At 41.5% G+C, this 27,897-nt stretch overlaps 1 protein-coding gene and 1 long non-coding RNA gene across 9 annotated transcripts in view; one reads left to right on the top strand and one right to left on the bottom strand.

Annotated features, from left to right (window-relative positions):
* The window catches only part of Disp1 (dispatched RND transporter family member 1), a 137,838-nt gene that overhangs the window by 56,448 nt on the left and 53,493 nt on the right, over positions 1 to 27,897 (bottom strand). The window contains exon 1 of one of the 8 annotated variants that reach the window (XM_027418782.2): positions 4,258 to 4,280. The exons of the other annotated variants lie outside the window; for them this stretch is intronic. The gene's annotated coding sequence lies outside the window, so the exon portion shown is untranslated. Of the gene's footprint in view, positions 1 to 4,257; positions 4,281 to 27,897 lie in introns of those variants that run through there. 8 annotated transcript variants of the gene reach the window in all.
* Positions 1,415 to 22,890, top strand: LOC118238831. The gene is made up of 4 exons (XR_004770061.1): positions 1,415 to 1,639; positions 2,989 to 3,043; positions 16,968 to 17,102; positions 20,550 to 22,890. It is a non-coding gene; the product is annotated as an uncharacterized LOC118238831 (long non-coding RNA).

Here is a 27,897-nt window from a genome sequence, read left to right as displayed (position 1 = left end):
AATAAATGTAGTAGAGCAAATGGGGGGGGCGGGGAACGACCATATTTGGTTAGCTAGAGATGTACCAGTTACCAAGACATGAGTTTATGCATGCAGTGAGAAGTTAAAAAGGAAATTCAGGCTTACAGAAACACCAATCCTATTGTTTTCAATTGTTTTTTGCCTATTTTCCTTTGGTATCAGGTCTGTGCAGGAGAGATAGGGGTGTAAACATGAGATTTCTTGCTTACAATTTGGGACAAAGGATGCTAACTGTCATTTCATTTAGCATGAACACCTATCCCCCTACCTACACACTTCAAGAGCTCCATTCATATTGCAATTATGAAAGGAGTACCTGGAGAGCCACAGAAATGATCACACCACATAGCATCCATGTCTCAAACTCACATTGTAAGTAAGCATCGTGAGAGACATGAGACTCATTATCTTTGCAATTCAGAGTTAAATTCCACAAAGCTGAATTGTTTTTTAACTCTAAATCTGGAGTACTGTGTTAATCCTTATAACCAAATTTATATGAACTAAAGCCAAAGAAGCATCCCAACTCAGAAATGTCAAACAATGAGGTGGTTCCCCAACTCCCACCCCAACCAAGGCACACATTAGATCACAGGTCTTAAGGGAAATGCAATGGATACAACACACATTTGCAAAACCACATGCGTGTCACACCAGTCTCCACCTGGCTACACATTGGAATCACTTCAGCGATGTATACCTTTTTAATTACAAAACGGACCTTTGGCCAGCAATTCTAATTTCATTCATATTGTGATAGTATGGCCATCGGTGATTTTTTTTAAAGCTCCTGAGAGATTCTAATGTGCAGCCAAGGCAGCAATTCATAGTTTATAAAATTAATGTTCATCAGTTTTAAGAGGATCCAACTGTCACTCGAAATACTCAACATTTAGAAAATATTTCAGGAAATGCAAACACATCTCCACCTGTTTCCTTGGTGGCAGTTCTTGCACTGTAAGGGTAGAGGCAAAGACAGCACAGAAACCTTATTAAGACAACAGTATAAATGAGAGACAACTGCAGAATTCCTTTGTACAATGCACAAAAACCTGAAACAAACTGTCACACAGTCTCAGTGACTTGTGGGTCTTCTGAAGGCAGTTTAGGAAATAGCTAATTTGACTAATGAGTTTATTTAACCCTCAAGAAAAGCATATTTATAATCACTGGTCAGTTTCTAAAGTGAGGTCTCCAGCTCCTCCAACAGAAGAGCGTGTTCCCTGAAGTTCACACCAAGAAAAGGGGAAACAATTCTGGTTGCACTTATCTTACATTTCTAAAGCTCCAGTCACACAGCCTACAGATGACAAGGCTGCCTCCCAGCTTGACAGCCCCACCAAACAAGAATGACAAAGTGTTATGGAAATAAACAGTCTTTGTCTTAAGGTCACGGGAACACACTCTTTCTTCAAGAAAATTCAACTCGCAACAAGACAACCTACCTTCTGGACTCCAGCTTTCCCTTGCCATGCTGGATCACGTCACTGAGCCGACTAACAGAGAGCGGGCCACAGGCTCATCTGTAGACATCGGATGACATGATGCTTAACACTCCACATACTATAGACCCAACCCCTCAGAACTTACCAGCCTGGAGTAAACACCCTTCACTGAGGTAAGACAAGAAGAAACTCTTCCTTTCATTTATCACCACACTAAAGGATGTGAAGATTTAAAAAGAAACTTCTCTCATTCTGTCAAAGACTGGGCTTGTTCAAAAGAAAGCATTAGAACTACTTGATTTAAATGGTGGCATGTTTACTGAGAATTAATGTCCCTACAAATGCCGTCTGTCCCAAACCCCCACCCCCTGCTGATCTCTGAACTTTGAGCACTAGCAAATCAAGTGTCCAGGGAAGCTTCCCAAATGAGTCCTTCTCTGCAGTCTGGCAAAAATGTCTTAAGGGGGAATCTTTTAGTTTATTGAGCAACTAGGGAAGCATCACTCAAATATTTGTCTGCAACCCTGATAAGGGAATCGTCTTATGAAAAGACTCTGGAAGTGTTTACATTTAGAAAGCACTGGACTTGCAAAGGCTTTTCTTTCTTCAATTTCAGTAGTATATCTACGTTTAGTGAAGTCAGGGTATAGTTCTCATAGTTATTTTTCTATTTTTTACTTAAATTATCACTACAATGCTCCTGAATTCTGATACATGCTTTTTTTTTTTCCTGTATGTGTATCAGATGAACAGAAACAGCATTTACTGTTGACCTGGGATTCTTGTTTGCTTGCAAAAGTAATTAACCCATATTTTTCAGTTAAATGGGTAAATAACCCTATTTAGTGACCTATATGAGGAGCACCTATTGTGCTCCTTGTAAGTTCTCTTATAACTTAAATACAAATGCCAGCATTAAATGATCCTATTTAATAGTAACTAAAATGAGATAATAAAAATGTGAAGGCAACATTCCACTCTATTTCTCAAAGCTACCATATATGTGCTATATAATAGATGTGGATATATATATATATATATATATATATATATATATATATCAACTAAAAAGTATATATTCATTCCATATCACTGTCTTGATCTTATCTCAATTTTATCTCCTGTATTGGGGGTATGATCAATAATTGCAATGTTTTAAAGGTAGGAAATGTTCAATGTATGACAGTGTGTGTCCAGGCTGAACACCATGCACATTTGTGTTTTAAGGGTCATACCGTGAGAAAGCTCACATGCAGTCCCAGGACTCACAGTCATAAAGACAGAAGGAGAAGAACTTGGAGTAACAACCATAGAAAAGGAGTTTTCTCAAGAGTTATCTAAAGGGGTAGCTGGTGCAATATAAGCTCTGAAGACAAAGGAGTCAGTCTTAAACAGATCGTCTCTCAAGCTGAGACAAGGTTAACATGTGTTTCTTAAACTGCACTGTAGAGCAATCATTTCAGAAATTTCATATTCTCTATAATCACTACAAGTAATTTATGCTCACAATTCCTAATTTCAGGTGTATAACATAAGATACAATAAAGCACAAGATACTCCAAATGAAGTATAATTCTGTAAGTATCCTAATATTCAGTATTTGACAGTAAAAAATATCCTATTAGAGAAGCAATTAGAGAGGCAAAACTAAAGAACTATTAAACAAGATAACTATTTTAGCATACTAAAAAGCAGAAGGAGCCACTGGGAATTAAAGCCACAGAAGCAGAGAGCACCCCTAGCGCTCCCACCTCTACCCACACCCTGCCCCAGTCCAGAGCTTACTTCTGGTCTAGTGCCGGCCCAGCCAGCAGTGAACTGGAGCTCCCATCTACAAGCGTTGGGATCTAGAATCCTCCTCTATGGGTAAAGGAGTATATTTCATTCTTATGTCCACATGGGTACTTCTTGGTTAAAGAAAGCTCTTAGCAAATTATGAATCCTGCTCTGCAAGCCTTGTACTGCCCCTGCTGAAAGGCATTCCAGCTCACCCGAAACCGGAGTGAGAGATGCCAGATTTTGTTACCACACAGAAACATACTTGACGAATTAAGACTAGTTTGAACTTTTTTTTCTTTTTTCTCTTGCCAGTTACATATAAATTATCCACTCTCAGTTTAAACAAAGTCAATACAGAAAAACCCATTTTGCTGCTAACAGGACGTAAAGCAGTAAATCCAGTCCTAATGCAGTCATCACTGGTACAATAAAAGCACACACAAGGCACAACATTTAATCAGCTCAGATGCAGCTTGGAGGAGTACACTGGGCTGAACATTTGAAATGATCTGGGGCAAAACTGAACCTGCTGTTGACGCTTGGCTCCTAGTGGGCTCTCTTCATAGGTAGAAGACTAATTTATTGCTTTTAAAAAATACTTAATTGTAAGATGTGAGCAAAATTATTGCTATGATTCTTTACCTATATTTTTATCAACTGCTTATGGTAGGAGCACATTTTCAACACCCCCCCCCCATTCATGCAGAGATTAAATGAAACTCTGAAGGTATGAAACAATATACTCCACTTTAAATCTTAGGTTTCCTTCCAACTCCACAAAGAAAGCAGATTTTAATAAACTTAGGAATAGCAGACCTTCTTCTACTGTACCATGCTACAAACTCAAATGGATGTTGCAAAAATTTTTAAGTGTTAAAACACTATTCAGAAATTACACTGAAAAGCAGTAATTGGATTGTAAAATACAGCCTTAAAAAATAGGAACAGTTTAAAAAGAAATTCCTTTAAAACAACAAACACCCACCTAGAGAAGCAGAAATAAAGACGTTACCTTCTGTTAAAAGAAGAAACTCCTGGGTTCAGTCTGATCTGGCGGCAGGACCGGCCAGGCTGCAGAACTCGCAGAACTGGGCACAACAGAAAGCAGGAGCACTCAGGAGCCGAGCAGGAGGAGTGAGTGACAGGCACACTCAGAGTGCTTTGAATGGGCATGTAAGGGGCTGGGACTTCTGTGTTTGCTCTGGGATAGGACACTCGAGTTTTTCTCCTATTTAACCCCTTGGGGCAAAGTCTTAATAATGGCAACAGCTGGCATACAGAGGGACTTGATCTGAGAACCGAGGTCAACCAGCCAGGATATGAAGGTGACATGTAATTTCTAGCCTTTTCCTGCTTCTACAAGGAAATTGCAACCAGGGCTGTTTTTGGTTATAATGTCCTTTGATCTTCTGGATTTCGAGTTACTTAGAAGAGGAAGGCTGATGCTGTTTGCTTGCTCAGCCTAGTTTAAGAACTACAGACTCAGTTTCTGACACATTGGCTACTACATCTAAACTAACACAAATAAACAACAATAACTGTTTATTTCCACATTTGTGAGCTTGTGTTCTTTCACAAATGGCTCTAGAGACCCTGCTTTCAAAGTAGAAAGGTCACAGTTTTGTGAGGCAGAGTCTTCTTCTTTTTGTTTTAGTTTTTTAAGAAGGAAGTAATAGCCAAAGTAGTGATAGGTGGTTTCTTTGGTTGGTTGGTTGTTTTTTTGCTTGTTTTTTTTGTTTTGTTTTGTTTTTCTGCTTCAATTTTCCCAAACAAAAAAGTAGCCATTGTCTAAATGGATTTAACATTGCTTTTTATAAACAGATGGGCCTAAGGATGTCAGTGTAAAGTTCTATATAAATCTTTATAAGTCCCTACAAACAAATACCATATATTTATAAATGATAGCCTTTTAGAAAGCAAGTGACAATCTATTGAAACCATAAACTCTACTCTTCATGTCTTTAATAATAGAAATGTGTGAACAGTTTTCTGCTGGGACATTCTGATTAGTTAATTACATGAAGAATAGATATTCAAGTTTCCAAAGCATGAGCAAAGGAGATGTTTCATACATCAAAGAACATGCTCAAGAAAGTAATACATATATACAGCATGGGGAAATATTCTCAAATTATATACTTAAGAGTCTACCATCCAGATACATGTTTAAAAACAAAAACCAGAAGTCATCCATAAAAAGACAATCCACTTTAGAAGAGGCCAAGGTTTTGAAAAGGTATCTATCTCTCAAGACGTTCAAGTAACTAATATGCATTAGTGATTTCAGGGGGTAAAAATAAAGACCACAAAGAAATGGATATTATTTCATATTCTCAAAGAAAGAAGAATTCCAAACATCCTCAAGAGCAGAGAAGCCAGAATGCCCCCATGCTGCTGCTGACAGCCTCAGGAACCCCTAAAATCAGAGCCATCCCTTGATCCAGCAACTCCACTGCCAGGTGCACTTGGTGCCTAGCATCAAATACATTATTCCTGGGTTCATACTCTGTTAGATATAACTTACTTATAGCCCTCCAAATAATCCTGGCGGTACTTTCACAACTACTGAACCATGCCATTGCAACGGTGGGAAATCTGACTTGCTGGTACACATGTCCCGGGGGAGATCAAACAGGTCTGTCTCTGGCAACTCACTGAATGCCACATTTTTCACAGTGTTTGTGCTTTCTGTTTGTGACCTTGCTGTTTTAAGGGCACTGCTGAAGAGTTGCCTGGGACACAGAAATCAGAGAAAAAAAATGTATGTGTGAAATAAACGCATAGTTACACTGCTGTTAGACGTGCGTGTTAACATTAGGGAACTAGCAATACACATCAGGGAGCTATCTCCACAAAGCCAGGTTTCTACTGATTGTCTGGTGAGAATGTTGTTAACATGGGCTCACTTGCAGGACTACAATCATGAATGAGATGATTCACAGCTCACTTGCTTCCAGTGACTTTCTGGGCTTAACATTCACAGATGATAACGGATTCTATGTACCTAAGAGAACTGAAAACAAGTTCTTGCAAAATGTGGACATAAGTACTCACAGCACAAATAAATAAATAAATAAATAAATAAATAAGAGAAACAACAACCTGCATGTCTATCAAACAAGTAATGGATAAACATGTTACCCATGTATCTTTCCAGTACAATACAACCCAGCTATAAAAACAGAGAAGGGCACACAGCAGCCTGAGTCAACCTTGAAAACCTCACTAAGTGAAAGGCAGAAACAAAAGGCCACATATTCCATGACTGTCCTGATAGAAAGCATCCAGAACAGCAAACCACAGAGACAAAAGTGAACTAGTGGTCACCCCGAACTGGGGTTTGGAGCTAGCAGTGGGACTGTCTGCTTATAGGTGTGGAGTTTCCTTCTGAGGAATGAAATGTTTCAGAACTACACAGCTGTACAATGTAGTGAAGATCAACTCAACCAGACACTCAAACAGTGAAATCCTGGGTAAGTTAATTATGTCTCAATAAAAAACTAAGGAAGGTATAAAATTCTTGCCATAAAGCCAGTGGCTCTCAACTTGAGTGTCCATCAGAATTCCTCAGAGGGCTGTGGATACACAGGTTAATGGGAAATGTCACATGGACTCTGATGTCGAAGGTCTTAGGCAGACATCAGGGTTGGAGGTAGGCTAGAAAACTTGGTTATCTAGAAGTTTCGGCTGGTCATCAGACCCATATTTTAAGAAGACAATACCTAGGACCCTTAAGATAACTTTTCACCTCTACAACTCCTAAATTTACGTAAAAGGCAGTCAACCTGGGGGGTGGAGTAGGGGCAAAGTCAAGGAGAGGAAGGAAGGAAGCATTTAGTTGAGTAAAAATATTAGCCCCTGTCTTGGTTAGGGCTTCTTTTGCTGTGAAGAATGACCATGGCAACTCTTACAAAGGAAAACATTTAACTGGGCTGGCTTATAGTTGTAGAGGTTCAGCCCATTATTACGGCTGGGAGCATGGCAGCATGCGGGCAAACACGGTGCTGGAGAAGGAGCTGAGAGTTCTACATCTTATCTGCAGGCAGCAGGAGACTGTGTGCTGCACTGGGCGTAGCTTGAGCATATAGGACCTCAAAGCCCGCCCCCTCCGTGACACACTTCCTCCAACAAGGCTACGTCTCTTAATAGTGCCACTCCCTATGGGCCAAGCCTTCAAACACACGAGTTTATGTGAGCCATACTTATTTAAACCACCACAGTCCTGAACATCAAAGTCTGATATACTCCAAATACTGTGACAGCTAAAAATCCTCAAGAAAACTATATTAACTAATTTAAAAGAAGGTATTTTAACACTCTTTGCTCACCTGCACAATACTTTGGTTTAGCTTTTTAAAATGACTAATCCCATTTCTTTGTGCTTCTCCTTGCAAGAAATGGAAATACTTTAGAGCTGATTCCATACATGGCTTCAAGAAACTCCCTAAAGTATTAGAGTATCCACCTCTCAAGCTCCCAAACCTGTATATCTTCGTTTGCATTTGCAGCAGCTGCTGGCTTCTGTCTGACCTCTTTTCAAATGCAGGGTGTGTGTACAACAGGCAAAAGAAAGTATTATTAGAATTCTCTCTGTCTCTCTGTCTCTCTGTCTCTCTGTCTCTCTGTCTCTCTCTCTCTCTCTCTCTCTCTCTCTCTCTCTCACACACACACACACACACACACACACATAGTACTATTTTATAAAAACCAAACAAATATGATTAATTTCAACCCCTTCAGCAGGTTTCTACATATTATCCAGAACAAAAACAGGAAATGCTAAGAGCCTTATGAAGTTCTAATGCTCTCTGAAAGGGTTTTACTTTTTATTGTATAATTTGGGTATCTTTCTTCTTTGTGAAGTCCAGAGGAGGACAGAAGAGGGTTTAAGGGGCAGGGTGGCAGAAGGAACACACTTGGTACTGTTTAAAGTGAAATAAAGCTGCTCATTGACAAACTCCTTCCCAGCTGAAGCCAGACCAGAGTGCAGGCTTTGTACTACGATACTTAGCACCAGTGCTTTCCTTATTGCTGAATGTCATGGTGGCAATGCACGAATAAGCTCAGAGACAACAGAGCAATGTTCCAGCAAGGTGTCTTTTCAGAATGGTCACATCAGTTGCTTGGTAATTTGCAAATATAAATTCAGAAAAGAAACCCCAGTAAAGCTACAGACAGTACTCCATGCTGTGTTTTAGTGTTTCTGGCATACAAATCATTAGATACCTACTAAAGATGGAGATCAGAAGCCATGGTTACTCAAGTTACCCCACAGTTCAGGAGTCAGGCAGGCAGGCAGTAAAGACCTAGAAACCCAGGCTCAGATCTCTGAGCTCACAACCCAGATGATACATTCTCTATCTACAAAATTTAAATGTTAGGAAAGATGATCTCACAGGTTCTGAATTCAGTTTTGACAAATCTGGAGGCCACTACAAAAAGATAAAATAAACCCAGTCTTACCATTTAAGGTTATATCCCAAATTATGTTGGTGGGTTGGGAACAAAGGCAGAGTAAAGGTAAGCTAGCAATATAGTCAGGGGCCCTGTGCACTTGGAAACTGTGCATCAATCCTCTGTGCTCCTCTTATCTGACAACTGTCATCTGTTAATCTCCTTATCCCATTTCCTGTTGGAAATCCTATCTCCAGATCTGTAATTCTCACAGATGAAAACTGTGGCTTTATCTCCTGCAGCCTGACAGCCGGGGAATGTGCTCTTCCCCCTTCTCCTCTCAGGGCCCCCAGCTCCAATCCACCATGCCCCTGGCCATCCTCACTTGCTTAGCAAAGATTTACTCAAGGGGCACACTACAAACACCTCCCCTAACCTTAATGAAAATAGCTTCCAGAAAGGGAGGCCACCTAAAGCTCACCATCATGTCTAGGTGTCTCTCTGCAGTGCTGTTCCCTCCCATCTGCCAGATTACCCACTGAAATCCACAGGGATATTGTAAGCCCTCCATGCTGCCTCCTGGAACCGGCTGTCTATTTTCTTTTCTTTTGTCTTTTTCTTTTTTTTTTTTTTTTTTTTTGGTTTTTCAAGACAGGGTTTCTCTGTGTAGCTTTGGAGCCTATCCTGGCACTTGCTCTGGAGACCAGACAGGCCTCAAACTCACGAGATCTGCCTGCCTCTGCCTCCCGAGTGCTGGGATTAAAGGCGTGCACCACCAACACTCAGCCCAGCTGTCTATTTTCAAATAAGAAAAGGAAACATGGATTCTGAGTTTCTTCCACCCTTTTATGCCTCTTCCTCAAATGTCTTCTAGAACTTGTCCCTATCACTTGCAGTGTCTGACCCTCTTTCCTAACAAAACTATGTTATTTTGGGTAACCTCAAAGGTTGCCACGTGCCACATGGACTATTTCATTTAAAATTAATTTAGGCCGGGCAGTGGTGGTATGCTCCTTTAATCCCAGCACTCGGGAGGCAGAGGTAGGCGGATTTCTGTGAGTTTGAGGCCAGCCTGGACTGGTCTACAAAAGCTAGTTCCAGGACAGCCTCCAAAGCCACAGAGAAACCCTGTCTCAAAAAAAACCCAATAATAATAATAATTATTATTATTATAATAATTAATTTAGACATAAAGAAATGAGAACTTGAATGCTCAAGTGCCTCAGCACCACTTGGGTGCTCAGCATCCACCCCGACTCAGCTGCTGAACTGGAGAGTGCAGACACAACTCCCACCAAGCACACTCAAGACTGCAGCCTCGCTCTAGCTCCAGGGCACATGGCTTTGCCTCTTTCTTCCCCCTCAAGTGCATCTTCGTTCTTTCTTCTTCTCAGCTCCTTCACTCACAAGAACCGTGGAGCTTTCTCCCACCTAAGAACTCCCTTCTCTGGCCTCCTGGTCCTAGGGCTCCTTAGCTGACCTGTTCCTGTCCTTGAGCTGCTTAACCCAACCCAGGCCTCCTCCCTCTTCCCTCCTCTCCCCACACTGACGCAACTGCTGCTTCCCAGTGAGACTCACTAGTCCTTTTTCAATATTCAGTTCTGCTGCACGTCTCCACCTGCCAACCCTTCGGGCATCCTCTTTTCTTCTAACTCAGTTTCCAATCTTCTCTGCCTTGTCAACCTCAACTGGGGGCGTGTCCTTGCCTGACCCTCTGGAGTGTCTTACTCTAAACCTTGAGCAGTGCCTAGCTTGTCTTCTGCTCCTTCTGTCGATTTCTGTCTCTATCATCACACCCAATTTCTGCTGCTTTATTTTGCAGCTTCTGTTGTGCAAGACATTTCATTTACATGTCTTGCTGGCTGTTCAAAGTCAATAATCTAAAACAAAAATTGTCAGCATCAAAGACTTTTTGAGTTTTTCTATTCTTTTTATACAAATTTTACTTTAAGAGTATAGGTGTATGCGCCATGTGGTCTGTCCACAGAGGCCAGACAAGAAGGTTATATCCCCTGAAGCTGAGATTACAGTTATGAGCCGCCACGGAAATGCTGGGATTTGAACCCTAGTCCTCTGCGCTGAACCATCTCTCCAGCCCAGAGTTTTCAGATCTACTCTCTCAGTCATTTAAACCCCAAGATTCCACTTTGATAGCTATTTATGGACTGCTAGCTCTATGCTGCACCCTGAGGTATAGTGGGAGTCAATCTGACCTTTGAGCAGCTACGACGTTTTTGATTTCCACACTAGCCACTGTCACCCATTCCGTCAATCCCACCCTGCAGCAACCTCAGCTGAATCTTCCCTAATAGATGTGATTAATGTATAGTTTATACTTTTTCCAACCTATGCGACACAGGCTTTCTATGTCCACCAGCTGAAGAGACAGATCTCATCAAGTTGCCCTCACACAGAAAATAAATGCTAATGGCTCCCCTACCCAGACGCATAGAAGTTCAGTCATTTTAGCTGGAATACAAGATCCAATATTGAGGTCCTTTCTCACTCCTAGTCAGATGACCTCCAAAACACATTTTGCTTTCCTCCTTGTGCTGAAGGTGTGGCTTGGTGATAGTGAGTGTGTTTGCCTGGCATGCCGGAAGCCCCAGATTCAATCCCCAGCATGAGGGATGCTGAGTTGGGTCACAGAGTGGAACTTGCTTTTCACTGAGCAAGTCTGTACACATTCTCTCTGTACTTATACTATGCCTTCTACGGGCAATGCCATTTAATTACAGTTCCAATTTCTTCCCACAACCCCTTCTCTAAAAAGCACATGCCCAACCATGTCTTCCATAAAGCCTTCTCTGATTGCCTGAAACAGAAATCCTGACATCCTACTATCAGTCACATGACCCTAAGAGCTCTATTACACCACTTATCATATGGCAATTTTAAACATTTTTTAATTGGGGCCATTTATATCTCTCTTCTGCCTTCTTACTCTACATTTAAAGACAAAGGGTCTATTACCACTAGGCCTCTGTATAGTATAAAGCACATTATACTATGTGCCAGGTTAAATATTTACACTTAACAAGTGTTGACTAAACAAGTCACATGTCACAATGTGTTACTATTACATATATTGCATTTTTACTGTAGTGACAAAGCGTCATGGAAATGGACAAGAGAGGAAACTTGGGTTTTATCTTATATATTCTGTTTGATTTGATTATGATTAGAAAATCATATGCATCTTATCAACAATACAAGAAATATTTTGATCATCAAGAATGAAGTTCACTTAATATTAACCAGTAAGCTATCAAACATTTAAAGAGATCAAAAACTGGAATATGTACTTTAGCAGAGAAGGCACAGGCATCTGTGGGTCTCGGGGAAGAAAAAGTCTTAGATTGGGAGACTCCACTGCAATTCTAGTCTCCTTTAACTTAGCCAAAGGAAATTATTAAAAACCCCAAGCATGCCTTTAATCCCAGCACTCGGGAGGCAGAGGCAGAGGCAGGCAGAGACCAGCCTGGCCTACAAGAGCTAGCTCCAGGACAGCCTCCAAAGCCACAGAGAAACCCTATCTCAAAAAGCAAAAAAACCAAACCAAACCAAAACAAAACAAAAAACAAACAAACAAACAAAAAAACCTAAGCACTTGAGAGATGGTAGGAGGATCAGAAGTACAAGGTCGTCTTCCACTGTACATACAATTCAATGCCAGCTTTTCTTAAAACACCAAAGGAAAAAACCAGCAATACCTGCCTTTTTAAATGTGAAAGTGAATGCAAGACCAGTTTACTGCAGGCTCCACATTTGTCTGCAAGGAGAGCTTTCCTGTCATGAAAAACTCAGTGTTAAATTTCAGAGGAGAGAAGCCTCAGATTTGAAAGTTTTGTATTAAAAAAAAAAAATAGGCCAAAGCATTTCAGGCTTTACGAAATAACAAGAGTGCAAGCAGATGACCTAAGAATACAATCTTGAGATGTGTAAGGATTTAAAAACAAAGCATGATATTAACAGCTTTGGGAAGCTTCCAAAATATTTCTGGTTTGCATATAGGATTTCAAAATGTGATACTTTACTTTTACAATAGAAGCTCCTGACAGGAAATCTGCTAAAATGCAGAACAATGTATCTTAGCTTCAATCTAATTAGAGCATTCTCTTTAGGGTTGCAGTTGTATTTTGTTACCACGTTCTACCGAGTGTAAATGAAAGCAGGGGGCTCAGTATGGGATTATATCTGGCAAACTGAAATCTTCCCTAAGTCAGAATTTAGGTATTTATGGGGAAAGTTACACTTGCCTTCTTTACAGCATGAAATAAAAAAATATGCAATTTAATTTTCTAAGCATTAGACATTATAAGAAACTGTTATCTGACTAGAAACATGTGTCTCCATTGCTAAAGACTAGCACAGACACATCACATGGATCCATCACATTCTCTGGTGTGGGAAGGAAAGAACCTGAAACCAGCCAGACTCTGAGACTGAAGACACTGGAGTCAGGTATTTCATGAATGCGGAGGAAGCTACTTTAGATGTTGAAAAGCCATGCATTAACATTTCAGAAGTTCAAACAGTTCAAAATTGTGAAAGCCATACTCAGTCTTGCTTCAGAAATTTGTTTATATGAGATAAAATTCTGTGAGATGGCTATAAAAAGATAAGAAATAAGGAAATAATAAATGAGAAAGGAGTAAGGATATTATATCAGAATTAAAGACTATGAAATATAAAGACACACAAAATACCCCAGTAAGGCAGTGTTGTTAGACTTCCAGTGGGGGCCTGGCTGAAAGCAAATGCTTATATAGACAGGATATATTAGGAAGTAGCCTTGAGTCCTGGACAATAAAAAGGCCCTAGTATCTTTAAGGGTGCCATCTTCAGTCAGTTCAGCAGAGCCACCTGAAGAACACCAAGATAGAGATGGATCTGGTGATGGCCTAGTCTCTCAGTTACCAATGAGAATGACATAGTAGGGTCACTTGAGTCCAGGAATTCAAGACGAGTTTATATAAAAAAGTGAGACCCTGATGGGGGAGGTCCTTCTGTGTATGACCATGTGAAAATACTTAGATTAATAGATATGGGTTAATATTTAAGACAGAGCTAGCCAATAAGGAGCCCTTGCCATCGGCTAACAGTTTATTTGGGGCAAAGAGGCTATGGGACCAGGCGGGACAGAACCTCCGTCTTCACTGGAGTCACTCATGCATCCGCACATCTCCCTCCCTCAGTGAAGGGACATTATGCACTCCCTCACCCATCCCTGCGGACATTAGGCAATGTGATGCTCGCTCCCTGCTTTGCCAAGAGTGATGTCTTGGAATTCACATCCACATCCTACTAGCTTTTCAAGTAGTCAAACCAGCACCAAGATTCAAGCTCAGAACCTTTATATGGAGAAGTACAATTGCCACAAACTTCTAAAATAATCCTTATTCTTATATAAAATTAAAGCATGCCTTCTACTTTAATCAAAGAATTTTAACTTTGGAGGTCAGCAGGATGCTCTTAGTGATTGTCTCTTGAGACTGTTAAAAACTGAATGCGTCAGTGGCACACACCTTTAATTCCAGCACTCAGGAGAAAGAGGCAGGTGGATCTCTGTGAGTTTGAGGCCAGCCTGGTCTATAGTAAGAACCAGGACAGCCAAGACCACAAAACAAAACAAAAAAAAAATCCCTGAGTTTTACAGGGCTTCTCATTACATTTCTAGATTTGAAGCGACTGTGCTTTTTCCTTTTTGTGTTATACATTTTTGTTATATTTATTTATTTATTTATTATGTGTATGGCATGCACATTGGAGGGGTCAGAGGACAACTTGCAGAAATCTGTTCCCTCCTTCACCACGTGGGACTTGGAGACTGAGTTCAGGTCATAAGGCTTGGTCATAAGTACCATCACCCACTGAGCCATCTAGTCAGCCTGCCCACACCCTTTTGAGAGAGCAAGTGACGTAGAGGAAGGAACGAGCAGACTGAGAGAGGAGGGAAGGTCCCAGTGTCCTTGTCATCCCGATTCTGAGAGCACAGAACTCTGAGCTGTCCTAGAGAAAGCAAAGGGGCCACTAATAATAGCCTACACAGCTCGTAGGAAGGCTTTTTTCTGATCTTAACTTCAAAGCATAAAATTAACGCCCTGTGGTACATGTTTTGAAGGTAATTACATCTGCATACAGTAATATATGTTTATTTCTGGATTCTGGAAGTTGAAAAGTTCAATTGAGCATTGGCACAAGTCTGACTGAAAGTTTTTAATTTTCAAAAGTTTCTTCTGAAAATATGTATCTTGGTCCTACTAATAAAGACAACTATTAAGTAGGGGAAGAAGATATTTTAACAACATGAGTGGTTTAGTGATTGCCGCTGGCTTACCTGCTAAGAAAGCTTAAATAAGCTTGGGGAAGAGTCACAAGGGCTGTGTACACAGACCTTACCCACTCTATTTGTTTAGTATGTACTTGAAAAACTAAAGCACTCTCACTCTCAAGTACAAATTCGGGAATAAAACAAATTATCACCACTTGGATCTGTGCTGCATCAAACAAAACGTGAGGAGCGTTTCAATCTCAAATTTTAGAAAAGTTCTCCCAAGGATCCTTCCCTTCCCTCTTCCATGCTGGGATCAGCAGAGGGTTTTGTGGGCGTTGGACAAATTCTCTACAGTTGACTATATCCTCAGCTAACTCTTATGTCCTTTAATTACCTTTACTGAACGCTTACCACTAACAACGTGACCTCTTTGAGAGAAAAGGGAAAGTGGAAAAACAATCCAAACGCCACGAATCAACGTCTTTCAAGTTCACTGAAAAGCCACATCTAGAATGTGATCTAACAGCACATCTCCACCGGCTGTTGACATACTTAAGCGCATACTTGATATGATCTGGCTATCAATGAAAACAGAGCTAACTCATTAATAGCTTCATTTCACTTCTAACCATTTGTAGGAAAGCATTTAAAGAGTACAGTTAACTACCCAGTACTAGAACATACTGTGAGATGGCTCCTCATGGGGGAGAAAACTAATGTACTTGGTTCCGGTCACTGCTTTTCTACATTCCAAGACTTTGAAGCACAATCAAAGCTATCTGTGGTGCAGGTTCTCTCTGTTTCATCCTTCCTGCTGTAAAAGGCAGGCAGGGAGGCAGGCAGGCAGGCAGGGAGGCAGACAGACAGGCAGCAGGCAGCAGGCAGACAGACAGGTAGGGAAGCAGACAGGCAGACAGACAGGTAGGGAGGCAGACAGACAGGCAGGGAGGCAGACAGACAGGCAGCAGGCAGCAGGCAGACAGACAGGTAGGGAGGCAGACAGTCATGCACACTACCTCCAAACCCCAGACCTCACCACTGCATAGGACCATGCTTCTCACATGCCAACACCCAGACCAGAGTTCACATCCCTGTCACTGCTGATTTTCTATGGGGATGTTTGGGGACGGGAACCTCAAATAACAAAATAAGTTCAACAAAAGTTTAGTGAAGTGTACGAATATACTGTAATCTTTTTTTTTTCTTCTGCTGTCTAATATAGCCAAAGAATAAATCACAGTTAGAAGGACACTTTGATTTCATAGCAAGCTATTTGTTTTCCTGCTACTTGAAGGCTCTCTTAGTTCTCATTAATTTTTAATTGACATACTTATACATATTTATGAAGTATTACGTGATACATGCATTAATTTATAAGGATCAAATCAGGGTAACTGGCATTTCCTGTCTCCTTAAACTGCAAAAATTTTATGCTTTATTACAGCATTATTAATTACACAAAATAATGAATTTCAGGATTAGGGAAAGAGTTCAGTCAGTGAGCACCATAGCACACACACACCCTCACCCCACTCTGGGGAAGCAGAGACAGGAGGATCCCTGGGGCTTGCTGGCCAGCTAGCCTACCTGGTGAGCTCTGGGCTCTCCTTAAGCTACATAGCTTAGTAATCTTTACAGCAGATACCAACTGTACAAAACAGCATATTTTGTGATTTGGGAGAGGGCTCAGTGGGTAACATTTCCATGCTACATGCTGTAAAAACACAAAATTAAACTCACATGACTGCAAACACTTCGTGATTCTGCACCCAACTTGGAAATTAAATTGTTTAAACAAGAAAAATAAGGAGCCCCCCACCCAAAAACAACCCTGATGTGACTTTGCCCAGTGTAGAAACAGACACACAGTGAATCTACTTCTCTTTAGGGCCCTTTTCAAATGCAGCATCCATTGCAGAGTATTCCAGGGTTAAGGGTCTAACAAAGATGCCACCAATTATTTATGCTGTGCAGATCTGCTCTATCAGATGCTGGCGAGTCTAGAAAGCAACTGCTGGTAACTACAAGTTGCTGCTTAATATTCTCTCCAGGAACAAAGAAAAGAGAGCATGTGTGGGCAGGATGTGACCCTTGTGTCCTGGTGTCTGTGGAGTTGAGCAGAGTTCAAGACACACACAAGTGTCCAACAAACAGTGAAAGCACCTGCAGTCCGTTAACTCTTTCAGGTAAGCATTTTTGAAGAGATGTGATGGTGACACACAGGCAGTGGCAACATTTTATTCACTTTTTCGAATCAGATACTTTTCTAAACCCCTAAAGTCCTGTGAATAAATTCTCAGTCTGTATTGTTACTAATGCTTAGTTTTAAAGTATTTATTTATATTCTAGTAGTGGTATGAATCATACAATCTATCCAAAACATGGATTACATGAAATTTATTAATGATAAAGGAAGCTTTCACACAGGCCAAATTAATTCAATTCTGTAACTTTAGTAAAGTGCACCAAAAGTGCCCATGTAACTGCAATAAAGTTTAATGGATGTACAGTTTGGTACAAACACAGCTGGTAATAGATGCAATGAAAGCATAAACCACAAATATGAAGCAGTCTTAACCAAGAGCCCAAATTCTCTCAGAAACTGGCCAACATATACTTATGACTGAACTTATGCATTCAGACAGAGGACAGCTAGTGAGCTGAGGAGTATGATGTAGTCAAACTCTGAAGTTATCCTTTAATTAGTGATTTCCAAGGCAGAGCTGACAGCTGTGTGGAAGTGAGACTCATTCCATGACTCTGTGAATGTCCTCTGTGTAGCTGACATCACTACACAGCTGTGTAAACAGATTTCTGCCACACACTCCTCTACCACAGGTGCAGCTTTCCCTTCCAAGCGCCACCATGATTTAGAACTCAAACTTAAGGAAAGAAAAGGCTTTTAAGTTATTTAGCTATTTGTAAAATAAAATGTTAATCTGACAAAACACTTATCATCTCATGATCCATCCTACTTTTATTTTTATGTTCCAACTTGTTTTAAAATGGAGTATGATAACTATTTTAGATACAGAGTAATAAAATCTCCATCAAGAAAACCAACAGCATTAGTCTAAAATTATTTTATTTGCATTTACCAGCAAGCACACTTAACAGCATGAAAATCTTGCTTTTCTAGTGACAACACACATTTGAAATAAGTCAAATACTCCAATACTATAATTAAATGAAGAGAAATCACCTCATTGGTTAAGACAGGGTCCCTGAGAAACCTCAAGATAAAGACACTTTCTAGGCTTTCTAGGTTTTTAAAGGTTTCTATTAAGTATCACATTAAAAGGAGCTATCTCAGAAATGAGCTTTGAGCTATTTTTAACCACTGTGAACACTAATGCATTCAAAGAGACTGGAAAAGTCCATAGTTAATACATAAGTAGCATCCTTGGTGTACTGCAGAACAAGTGGCTTGGTAATGACTCCCCAGGCTGGATGGTCACTTAAAAGCAGAGGCTTGGGAATCTTGTGCAAACTAGTTTTCTATCTACCAAGTCATTCAGACATCAAACTTGGGCTTTACTTTTTAACACTGAAAACACAAGGAGGGTTGAAAACCTCACACTGACAAATACTCAGATACCTTTCCTTCCTTGGTGGTCTTCTAGACTTCCTACCCCTTACACAGCACACTTTCCCTAAAGGGGCTTGAACTCTAGGGGCCCAGCTCTGAGGATGTTTGGTGGACCTGAGTGCTGCTGTCCTCGTTCACACTGGTGCCAGCAGGGAGAATTAAAGTGCATCTAGGTACAACTCCTGGTCTCCTGCTGGGGCAGTGCCCACACATTAAGCACACAGGAGCAATCGCGTCCCTAGCCTGGTGGCAGATATACCAAAGATGTACACTATTGATCTTTGGTACTTTGGAAGCCACTGTCAAGCATGTGGCACCTGTCAATTTTTCATAGTATAGCCTAAGGGCATATGATATCTGACATTTCTAACCAGTGACTACCAACGGGACTCCAGAAGCTTCTGAACAGCAGCTTGCAGCTTCATTTTTCGCTCACTGGAAAGGGGAGGAGCATACATAAGCATTTGTCACAGAAAACATACAACCCAAATTCACCAGTGGTTTAGAAGATTTACTTACATAATATGCTTACATTTTTACTATTCAATGCCTATTTTACTATTAAATACCTATTTTGGGACATACCGAAATACCCGTTTCCTTGTTAATACGACTCTTGTAACTCGCATCCTGCATCTGGTTCAGTTGCCTTCTAGCGGGACTGTAGGGTTTGCGGCTTTGGGGAAATGACTGAGTAGAGCTCCTTCTCAGTGTCCTACTCACCTTAGTACACCATCTCACTGTCTGCGGCCATCTATTGGAATCAGCTGCTGTCAGCCTTAACCTTCAGTCTCTTGAAAACACAGTCTTTTGCTTGTTTCTGTATATTAGAGGCAGTCTTGCAACGTTGCCCAGGCTCATCTCAAAGCCACCATCCTCCATGGCTCTGCCTCCTATGTGTAGGGAACATCGACATGTGCCCACACCCAGATGAAGCCCTGTCTTTTGTGAGGACTTACTCTTTTCTCTTCAGCTAATGATTTCACACCTCTCCCTGGTTCCTGAACCCTCCATACCCCCTCCCTCCCCCCAGCTGACTAGTGAACTACTTCCTTACAACCACACTGCTAACACACTAGCACTCACAAGTGATCACCCATCACCACCAGCTCCCGGGTAGCTTTCTGTCACCTTACCTGTCCTCATTTCTCTCATCTCTGTCTCTGTATGTCTATGTCTTTAGAGCATACCCACGCATGAATTCGAGCATGTAGGTGTGTGCACGTGTGTAAAGGTATTTGTGCTCACATGAATGTGTTGATGTCTGGTGTGTTCTCTCAATTGCTCCACACTCTACTAAGGCAGGATCTCTCACCATACCTGATCTCAGAGCCAATTTGCCCAAAGGACCCTTAGTCTATGGCTCTTTGGTGCTGGGATTATGGATGGCTCCATGTCTACCTGGCTCTTCTCTGGTTGCTGGGGATCTGAACCCGGGTGCACACACTTTCAGAGCAATGCCTTACCAGTACTTTATCTCCTGACACCTCCCTGCCCCACCCCATTCTCAGCTCTAAGGCTAGCTCTTCTGTGTGTGCTAGATCTCTCTCCTCTCCCTACTTAGTTCACATCATCAATGAATTCTCATGTCTCCTCTGTACCCCCAAGGTCTCCCTCTCTACTGGATTACACATTAGCTTACAAATGTCTCTTTGTTTTCCTCTTTTTAAAATAACAAAACATGGGGCTGGAGAGATGGCTCAGAGGTTAAGAGCACTGACTGCTCTTCCAGAGGTCCTGAGTTCAATTCCCAGCAACCACATGGTGGCTCACAGCCATCCCTTATGAGATCTGGTGCCCTCTTCTGGTGTGCAGATATACATGGAAGCAGATGTTATATACATAATAAATAAAATCTTTAAAAAAATAAAATAAAATAACAAAACAAGCAAGATCCCACCCCTGACCCTGCAGAGCTCAAATTTCTCAACAAAGCCAAAGCTTCATCTTCCACTCAGCATCCTGCTCATGAGACATTAGCTGAGTGCAGTTTCTGAAAAAGACCTTTGCAATGTATTTTCTGAAAATATTTTATTTTCTCCAGAAACAGATTAAACATACCAAAGTTAAAACAGCCCAAGAAACAATTTCTTGTACCTTATCAAATCACATTGGAATAAAACCATCTCTTCAGAATGTGACCTTATTTGGCAACAAAAGTTGTGACCGCCCTTCATTTAGGTGGTTGCACAGGAGAGCAGAATGGCCCCTAATCCAACATGAGGATGTCCTTATAGAAGTGGGAACCTGACAGACGAAGACCATGGAAGAACACAATGTGAACAGATGACATGGATCAGGGTGACGTGTTCCTCCACCAGGTAACTGTAAAACCTGCAACAAACTGCCAGCAGACAGAGCAGAACCAACTGCCCCTCAGCCTTCAGAAGGAACCAGCTGCGCTGGCATTGTGACCTTAGATTTTCAGCCTGCACAATGACAATCCATAAACCTCTGTGCTTCAAGCTTCTCATTTTGCTCCACCTGCCACAGGAGTCGGCAAAGGCACAGACACAGCTCCACTCAGCACAAACACCACTGCTGCCTGCACTCTTTCCCTGTCCCTCCTACACCCTCATTTCACAGCACCCTTTACTTTTCCTTTATGGCAGCTATATTTACCTGTGATTATACTCATTTTGATCTCCTCTAGCAACCATAAAGTAGGCCAGGCCAGGGTCTTAACAGCTCTCCCTGTGTTGGTGTTTTTGAAGTTCTAATTCCTATCTGTGATGTTATTTTTGGTTATCAACTTGACTACATCTGGAATTAATGAAACCCAAGCAGCTGGGCACACCTGTGAGGGGTATTTTCCTCAATTAAGTCATTTGAAGTGGGAAGAGCCACTTCTCATCCAGATCTTTTGAGGTGGGGTGATCCACCTTTAGTCTGGGCCACACCTCCTGCTGGCAGCCTGTATGAAGGGCATGGAAGAGGAAGAGTTTGCTCTTGCCTGCTGGTCCTCACTCTCTTGGGCAAGTCTATTTCTTCCCTGGAGCCTACTTCTTTGGGATTCAGGCATGTACTGAAGACTAGTTAAAATATCCAGCCTTGTGGACTGAACAAATACTGGATTCTTGGACCTTCCATTGGTAGACTACCATTTTTGGACTAGCTGGACCTCAGCCTGTAAGCCATTCTAATAAATCTAAATAAGTAACTATGGAGACAGAGAAAGAAGAGAGAGATAGATTAATCCTTTAGGTTCTGTTCCTCTAGAGAACTCTGACTAATGCAGTATCTGAAATTACTTTAGTTTTTAAGTACTTATTTAGTGCTTCCTTGTGTCTCCACAGAGCATAATCCCAGGTTTAACAATGCCAGATACATAACTGATGTGCACGCATTATCCCTTAAACACCTGCTTTCCTCACTGTGACATATAGAATGCAAAGCATAGAGAAAGCCAGCTATATAAAAGCAATCAATAACTGTACATGATGAATAAATGAGTGAATGAGCCTACTTAACAATTATAACAATTATAATAAGAGTCACTTATTATGAAGTGACTCTCACCTGTAACATCAGGGATTGGGAGGCTGAGGCAAGAGGATCCTGAATAAGAAGCCAGCCTGAGCTATTCGTACATAGTGAGAATATGTGTCAAACAAAGAAACAACAAATCACTTAGGATACCTGCAAGGCTGGAGACCACAGAGTTACAAATGCTAATGTAAGTCTTCTTGGTAACACCAATTTACTTTATAGCTCATATGTACTACTTAGAAACAAGCCAACAACAGTTGAAGGGCACAGTTCTCATCTATGATTGACCTCAAAATGACCTACATTCATGAAAGAACAATACAAAATTACTTTCTTAAATGAGGTCAGCAAAATGGGAAAGAAAATGAGAAAGGATGAAAAGTTTTTCAAGAAAACAAAATAAAAAGTTGCCTTCATTTTTCTGCTTACAAAATGCTAGCAACGTTAATTCTTAAGTAATTGTTTCCCACAGCTGGATGTCTCTGACACACCGTGCTGCTTTTCCTTTGTCTGTGTATTACAGCCTGTGCCTCAGAGGATACAGTCTGCTAAGCTGTAGTGATGTGTGGCTAGTAGTCATGGGACACAGTCACAAAGTGACACAATGAGCCAATGAGAAGCTTCCGTTCCTGGGAGAATCCTCCTCACATACATCAAAGACATCACCCCAAAGACTGCTGTTTGCACCCTGCTTTTAGTTATAGCCTCTTGAAAAGCCTCTTTCTAAACAGTCTGCAGAACTGGAGGAAAGTTTGGAAAACAGCTTAGCTTCACCACCCATCAGTTCAACAGAGAGCCCATCCATGAACCCTGGATGCCAAACAGCTGGCATTTAGAGGCTTGAACACTAATTTATTTAATTCTAGCTTGCTAAGATCAAGAGCCTTTTTCATTCTTAAAATGTCTTGACCACAAAAGGTTCCCAACATCCTTTCCTAAAATTCCTATAGTAAGAAGTGGAAAGACTTGCCACTTGAATGATAAATGGAACTAGAATTTAAAAACAAACAAAAAAGTATTTCAGTATTTCATAATGTTTTTATTTTTTTAAGTGTTTATTTTCAAGATTAAAATCCATATACAAATACTTATAATTAATTTATTAAAACCCTTTGAAGCAGAAAAACACATACACACAAAAACTGACATGACTACTAAAGAGACTGTCACTGAGTCATTGCTCCAGCTCCTATCATCATTTTTATACTACCCAATCTTGAGCATTCTTTTGCTCAAGAACAAATTTACTTAAAGTATATACTTTTACTTTTTAAACCCAATACAAATAATAAAGAAATTTTACTTTAAGAGTTCCTTTCCTTCTCCTTAAGATTAGTTTGTTCAACATATGGAATAACATATAAATAGAGTTGAATATAAGCACCACACACACACACTCACACACACACACACACTCACATACACACCACACACACACTCACACTCACACACACACACAGACACACACACTCACTCACACACACACAGACACACACACTCACTCACACACACACACACACTCACACACACACACACAGACACACACACTCACACACACACACACAGACACACACACTCACACACACACACACAGACACACACACTCACACACACACACACACACACACACACGATCTGCTCTCCCTCATTCACATCCATGTAGCAAGTGCACAACCCACTGTTAACACATGGTGTTCATTATGATTGTATAATTGCACAGCATATCTAAAATTAAAATTTACTAGCCTCTCTCCATCATGCACCCACCACTTAAAAGTAAATTGGGGAAAACTCATCTAGGGCCATGTTATAATATTGCAAGAAATCTTATAAAGTTTAATAAATGTTCTTCTAGAAAGCATAAACCTGGTTTGAAATGCCAGCTTGGTTCTAAATAAGCTCTATATAACTTATAGGCAGGTTCATTTTGCAGTTCTACATAAAACTGTGACCTGCACAAAGCTGAACCGTCAATGTTTCAGGGCCTTGCAGGGAACCTGAATTCAGGTTTGATGGGAGGGAATCCCAGGACACTCACTCAGCGGGGTCACGTCTCTAAAGAGTTGTGACCCAAAGTCTGTTCCAACTGCCAAATTAGGAAAATGATTGCCATTCTCAATGGCATCCACATTTTAAGCACAAAAATATTAGAAACAGTAACAATGCAGCTTTTGGCTTACTTAATTCAGGAAACCATTAAGCCAAGCTGTGTATTTATTAAAACCAGAAAGAACCAACAAGTTGTCTTTTTTTTAAATAAAATCAACTGAACAATGTAGACATTCTGGTTATGACTGGAAGTTGGAGCAGGCAGGAAAAGAGGGGCATGAACTTCAGGTCTCAAACAACTATTTCAGAAATGTGCCTGTCTTAACAAGCAGCATTTTAGGGTAACACATACCAGCTTTCAGTTCCCAACTCCCCATTAATCTGACACCAGACAAGAAAGGCTAACTTGGTATTCCTGAAACTGAGCCTTCAGCTTCTGAGAGCATTTTCCCCTCTCTAGCTGGCTATAAAAAATGTCTCAAGACATATTTCAAGTGTAACGTAAAGTTTGTGCCATGTATCAGCAAACTGACCATCCCCCGAAACATCTGCAGGCAAACATGCCAGAGTGGAGAGTTCTGAGACCATCACACTGAACTGTAAATTCCATAAGGAATCCTTTGAAACAAGGAACTCTTTCCCCCTAAAGACCTCCCTTGAAGCTGTTTAGGTCAACATGGTGTGTCAAGTCACCTGCAGCAACTTCACACTCATAAAGGAATTTCCTTTCAAGGCTTTGTAGGTCAGAGACCTGGCCCTCTGTAAGGAAAGGCTCTTCAAAGGAAAGACAAGATTATGGCCTCACAGCAGTTCTGACACAAAGCACACTAGGGTTTCCTACCTTTGAATTGACAGGGTTAGTCTATTCCAGCTAGCTTCAGAGGGCTGGTTCCTGCTAGGCACATCCGAACTCACCTGCCCTCTACACTGTGCTAATCCCCTTTTAAAAAGCAAGGCAGGTATTATTTACCAGGAAGATCTGAGGTCCTCTCCTCAGTCAGTGGCACTCTACCTGACAGCGTACTTTGAGACTGTTAGGGTTGGATATGAAATGTCTTCCCCTGTGTTGAAGGCTTGATCCCAGCTGATGGCACTCACTACTGAGGGTGACTGGTTAGTTCACAGCGAATGCAGCATGCGCTGTTAGGAGGTGAAGCTGGGTGGGAGGACAGAAGTCATTGGGAATATGCCCTCAAAGGTAATCCTTGTCTCTCTGCCTGCTGCTCACGAGGTGAACGCCCTTCCCCCACCATGGTATACCACCACATTCTACCTCAGCACAGGCCCAGAAGCAAAAGTCACATGACCATGGCAAGTAAATATCTCTTCCCTTAAGTTGTTTACATCAAGAAAAGACAGCTTTGCATTTTTATTTTTCAAAGAAAATACAGGGTAAGATGGTCTCTAACAACACTCAGTCATCCAAGTACATGAAAACTTCCTCCTCCCTTGGACGGTGTCCTAGTCACTGTTCTAGTGCTGAGAAGAGACACCATGACCAAGGCAACTCTCATAAAGGACAGCATTTAACTGGGAGCTTGCTTACGTTTCAGAGGGTCAGTCCATTATCATGGTGGAGGGATGGCAGCACACGAAGCCCTGGAGCCGTAGCTGAGGCTACAACCTGGTCCACAGGCCAAGAGAGAGCCAGGGCTTTAGACACCTCATAGCCCACCCCACCTTCAGTGACACATTCTTCCTAATCCTTCTAATCCGTTCAAATAGTGCCACTCCCTGGTGACTGACTAAGCATTTGAATGCAGGAGCCTCTGGGAGCCCTTCTACCACAGATCCACAGATCAGCAGGGTTAGACTACTCAGTGAAGAGAAGGCTGACTAATGTGACTCTGCTAGCTTTGCTTCCTACCTTTTAAGCATCTAGTAGATGCTCAGTCAAAACATCTTGAGACATGAATCCCTGCGTCTGTGGCATAAAGCAATACAAGTTAACAGACATGGTAGATGCCACTCTGTCCTTGTAGTTCTCTCTGCCATTAGCATGAGAAAAGCACAAAGGGGAAATGTAAAAGACATCAGCTGTATCAGAGACAGTGTCTTAGTCAAGAGGTTACTGAAAGGGCCTCTCCCCCATGCCTTTGTCTCTCTGTGGCTGAGATGCAGAGAACTTTATGCTGTACAAAGATGCCCTGAGAGTTTAATGTCAATTTGACATAAACTAGAGTCATTTGAAAGGACAGAACCTCATTTGAGAAAATGTCTCCATAAGACCCAGCTTAAGGCATTTTCTTAATTGGTGACTGATGGGGGAGGGCTCAGCCCATTGTAGTGTGCTGACCCTGGACTGGTGTCCTGGGTTCTGTAAGAAAGCAGGCTGAGCAAGCCATGAGGAGCAAGCCAGTGAGCAGCGCTCCTCCACAGCCTCTGCATCAGCTCCTGCCTCCAGGTCCTTCCCCTGCTTGAGTTCCTACCCTTGCTGCTTTGATAATCAACTATTATATGGACTTCCTCCCCAAAATGCTTTTTGGTCATGGTGTTTCATCACATCAGTTGTAACTCGAACTAAGATAAAAGACATCAATTTAAGCTACATATGTCTTTCCAATTTGCATTCTGCAAGTATTTTCAAACTTGTTCATATAGCAAAGCACCAGAAAAATCAGTTCTCACACAGCGTGTCCGACAAAGGCCTAGTGCCAATGGTTTGGTTAGCAATCTGTGTTGCCATAGGTGATGGAACCTTCAGAAAGTGGGGAGAGGAAGTTAGGTCACCAGGGTGAGCCCTTGAAGAATGCATTGTTTGCTTTTGTGTTGTAGTGATGTAAAAGCCCGACAGAAACCACCCAGGAGAGACAAGGTCTCTGTTGGTGTGCATTGCAGTGGCAAAGGAATGGCAGTGTTCCTAATGTTCACGATGGCAGAATCATGTGACGATGACTTCACATCTCAGTGCAGCAGGAAACAGACAGTGAGATTGGAATACCATCAAAAGCCTTTCCCAATGGATAGTTTTGTCAACTGGGTCCCTCCTCCCCAGACACGGCCAGCCTATGAGAATGAGTTTTCAAAGCTTAACAAAAAGGAGAATGAAGCCCTGAGGCCCTCCTCTCTCTTTGCTTCCTGGCTGGAATCAAGTAAATAGGCCTCCTCCAGCACCTGCTCCCACGTGGCATCCCAGGTGGCATCCCACGTGGCATCCCACGTGGCATAATGCCCAGCATGAGCCTAAGGAACTGTATGTGCTGAGATCTCTAAAACAAGCCTCTCCTCCTTCTCAGTTGTTTACCTTGGGCATCCATTCTATCGGTGTCAGAACAATTCTCATGGTACTGTGTACTGAACATCAGACTGTTGTGAGATACTACACCATAAAACAATGTATATCTAATTCTGTATTACAAATTAGCAATTCCTTCACTAGCAGAAAACAGTACCATAGACATTGTGTAACAAAACTCAACCAAAGGTCTGGGTATCACAATAAAAAAAGCTTTCAGCTGTAAATAATTAGTTCATATCTGTCATTAATACTACTACCTAATTCGACATTTGTTTTGCTACTGATGTTTGTTAACAGAAACGAACAACAGAGTTGAACGATTTATAAGAAACAAACACTGAGCAGATTCCATCCCATTAGTTTAACGTTTTTCAGTAACCAAGAGAAAAAGGCCTTTGGTAGACTTACAGGACGAAATGCAGGCACTTTAAAGGAAACCAGAGTGCCAATCAGCTGGAGACTCCCACCTACAGCATGATGAGGGCAAGCAAAGGGGTGGGGGTAGCGTGCCCCAAATCAGGCCCTGGGCAAACTCTCCCTAAGATAAATGCTCTTCTGAGGCCACAGCCAGGCAGGAACACCTCTTTCTTCCTCAGGCCAGAGAGAGAGAAAGTGC

Source organism: Cricetulus griseus, chromosome 5 (assembly GCF_003668045.3).
Source record: "Cricetulus griseus strain 17A/GY chromosome 5, alternate assembly CriGri-PICRH-1.0, whole genome shotgun sequence".
NCBI classification, from domain to species: Eukaryota; Metazoa; Chordata; class Mammalia; order Rodentia; family Cricetidae; genus Cricetulus; species Cricetulus griseus.
Note: the sequence above shows the minus strand (reverse complement) of the source record. Positions and strands in the feature narration are given on the sequence as shown.